Source organism: Magnolia sinica, chromosome 13, assembly GCF_029962835.1.
Source record: "Magnolia sinica isolate HGM2019 chromosome 13, MsV1, whole genome shotgun sequence".
In the NCBI taxonomy this organism is placed as follows: domain Eukaryota; kingdom Viridiplantae; phylum Streptophyta; class Magnoliopsida; order Magnoliales; family Magnoliaceae; genus Magnolia; species Magnolia sinica.
This window is the reverse complement of record NC_080585.1, coordinates 38,995,686-38,999,605: the sequence shown is the minus strand read 5'-3', so window position 1 is coordinate 38,999,605 and position 3,920 is coordinate 38,995,686.

Sequence of the window (3,920 nt, the reverse complement as noted above, 5' to 3'; positions counted from 1 at the left end):
GGTAAATAAAATATTACATTATTGAATGTAAATCAAAATGATAATTGAAAAATAGATTTGGTTTGTTTAGGTTGGTATGAGATAATTTTTCTTCTTGCAGTCTTTTTCTATTTATGGCTTTAATTCAATCATTTTGAATTTTTCCCACATTTTGACAATTATCATAACCAGTCTCCACTATATGAAAAATAAAACATATATAACGATTAAGTGGACAACACTAGAAAAAGTAGTGGGGGAATGAACATCTACCATTGAAACCCTGTCGGGTCACAGAAGTTTTGGATCGATAAGAAATTTGTTTTTCCTCTTCATCCAAGCCTCCATGACTTTATGAACAGATTGAATGAAAAATAAATAAATGTTACGGTGGGCCTAACAAATTTTTTAATGGTGAAAATCATTATCTTTGGATATGATTCTTTTTTTTTTTTGAATAATGCTCTAAAATGATCTTAAAAAATGTATGAACGGTGTGGATATAATAAATACATCATTGTGGGGCCTATATAACTTTGATCTCCTTTGAACCGTTCGTACAGCTCCAGCTCAAGGAGAGTCGGCGCTCGTCTTCGCACGACACGTACCTACACCAGCTATATAGCTGGTGTGTGTGCACCAGCCAATCCACTTCCGGCTACTGGTCGGTGCTGTGTGGGCCCTCCATAATGTGTGTGTTATCGCGTGAGGCAGATGTAAATCTCAGGTGGTCCACACAACTGGAAAAATGTTGTGAATGAATGTCCACCGTTAAAAATCTCCCAAGGGTCTTTGTAATGTTTATTTAAAATTAACCTGCTGATTACGTCATGCAAACATGTATGAAGGGAAAATTTAAATATTAGCTGGATGCAAAACTTCCGTAGCACAAGTTTTTAATGGTGGGCTTTGAATTGAGAAACTTTTTAGTGATGAGTGTTGAATCAACGTTGTTTGGCCTGTGGAATTGAATGGCATTGGATTGTCTTAGATGGGATTAATATCATTATTGCACAATGATTGCATGTCTGAAAATTTGATGGTATTGTAGTCATCCAATCCTATGTTTGGGATAGAAATATTGCTACAGGAAAATGGGCGGATTAAGCAAACTCATGTTTGGAGGACCATGGAATTGCAATAAACGAATCAAATTCAAAACAGGTGTCGTTCACTTGTACACATACATAATTAGAATGTCACATGTAAACAGTGTATATAGATGGATGACATAGATAAATGCATTCATCAATGTGGGGCCCACATGTGTAGTGGATTTCAAAATCCACGAAAATCCTGCATGAGACCATATGCAATTCCATGGGAATAAATGAAATTCCATCCCACCTAATTCTAACCTTTCCCATCCTCTCCAAATTCTAGATGGAATTGCATGGGACCAAATGCAATTCTATCCCATCTAATACCCTACGCCAAACACCCCAGGCTCATGTCATAAAATGATTTGAAAAGTTAGATGGATAGTGTTATGGGGGAATATGGACCGACCTATAGTGAAAGGTCAGGTCGGAACCTGACAAGCTCGGCCAAGTGAAAAGACGACACGAGGCTCGGATTCCATAAGGGCCCACTTCCTATTCTCGGTCCGTGGCAAAGTAACATGCCCACAAGTGTACTACCTCCGTTAGTTCCAAGATCCCCAGAGTTCTTCAGGGACATCCCGCCCCGCTGCCCGACTAAGGAGATAGGTCGGTATAGCGCAAGTCGGCAAGACCTAGGTCGACACGACCCAGGTCCTCACAACCCATGTCGACACGCCACTCCCAGGTCAGGTCGGCCAAGACCACCTCAGCCTCCCATTATGCATCTCCAATGATCTCAGATAATCAGATCGTGTAACGTCTCGAAAAAATCTGTACAAAGACCCGAGTACCACTTTAGGCGGAAATCACTTAGGACCAAATCCTTTAGAAATTAAACGGAAATTAACCAATGCTAAACTAGATTACTTGTGAAATTAACACTAATCACTTTAAATACGATCTGTAAGACCCAAAACGAGTAGAACCGTTAACGCTACATTACCTAGAAACTTAGGATCCATCTCAAAACCTAGTTGCTCTCAGGAGCATCATGAAACTCCATATCGGACCTGGACTGCACGTCGAAAGTCCGATTACCGCGAAACTATATGGTTATGACCACATTATTGGACTTGACAACCACCTTGGAAATCAAGCCTAGAGCGAAGTGTCTGAGAAACGCGAATATCTTTAGGAAATGAACTAAAACTTAAGTGAATTGAGTCGTTCACTTGTAGGCCAAATCTAAGGATTCAGACTGTTGGAATCTGACCCAATTACACCCTCAGATCAGGGAAGATTTTTAACACATGTCAGTGTACTGTGGCCCTAATCGAATACCGGTGACCATTGAACTGAAATTGGTCCTCCGTGATCGATCTGTAAATCCAATCGGACTGAAAACTTAGCCTGGCCTAGATCCAATGTCAGGGAGCTTAAGTTCGACTGCATGCAGAAAATGGGCCTCCAGATGTGCTCCGTTGGACCGAAACAGCTATCTTTGGCTATAACCTAAGTATACCATGGCCCTGGGGCCATTCCCATCAATTTTGGGCCTATATAAGGGCCTAAACCCACCCCTCTCTCATTCCATACGAATTCCTAACCCTAGGAGAGAGAAGAGAGAGAAAAGAGAAGAAGAAAGTGAGGAGAAGAGAGAGAAAGTGTGAGGGATAGTTAGGGTTTACTGCAGAGATCCTTCCCTGCTGCTCTGCGTATCGAATCACTGCTACCGTATCACCATACCAATGATTCTAGTTCCATTTTCGGGTAAGAAATCCTAACCCTAACCTATTTTAGGGTTTCAAGTAGAGTGAATGCTGAAGTTGTTAACCTATTCCATGCTTTAGGTTGTTGTTGTGCCGTAGACGACGAGTTAGAGAACGAACTGAGTTCGTTACATGTCTACCGGCATAAGGTGCGGACTATAACTGTTTAGGTTATGGTTTTTAAGGCTTTCAATGTCAGTCAATGATTTATGACTAACTTGAGTGCTATCACATATGCGTAGTTAGGATGTTTCAACATATTACACATATATGTAGGTTAGCCTATTTCAAATGCATTCTAAGTATTTGTTAAAATGTTTGAATGAATATGGAATTATGATTTGTCCTTGCTATGATTATTGATTACTAATACATGATCGTTGTGCGTGTGGAAACTCCTATGTAGGAGGATTTGCTATAACATGTGTTTTAACTGATTTATTACATGTATGTAATATGTGTAGACTAAGTGTTTGATAAAATGCCTGAATGAAAAAATGTTGGTTTAAATGTATGTAATGAGGGTGTTGAGATAGGATTCTCAATCTCCTTATCTATGGCTACAGTTTCTTTATGTAACCTACCTTACTACTCTGTGATTGATGGATGAACTGCCTATGTATTGTAACATGTGTAGTATGTGTTATGTTGAAATGCTCAGATAAGATTTATATTCAGATTTGGTTGTCACATGCTGGCTTTGGTTGTTACACGTGAATGTTAATGTTTAAAGTGTGATTGGGGTTACAATATAGCCCAGTCAATCGGTAACGGTTTACGATTGGTGGCCGAATTAATTTAGACACAACGGATACGTTCGACGAATCCGAGTCATACGTTGTTTGACGGTAGTGGTTAGGCCACGCGGAATGCTTATGCATTTCATATCGATTAAGTCGACATATGCTCATACTAGTCAAGCTTGTCAAGTAACCCGATTGGCCTGATGTATGTTCACCATGTATGAACGTTACTGCTTGAATCTAAGGTACCAAACTCACCAGTAGAAACCTTGTTTAACCTTGGTACCTCGATCCGCTAAGACTCATGAGCCGGGCATAGAGGTATAGGACACCGTGGTCAAGCTGTCGGCCTATGCTGGGGCGACGAGCCTCCCCGTAGTGTCCAG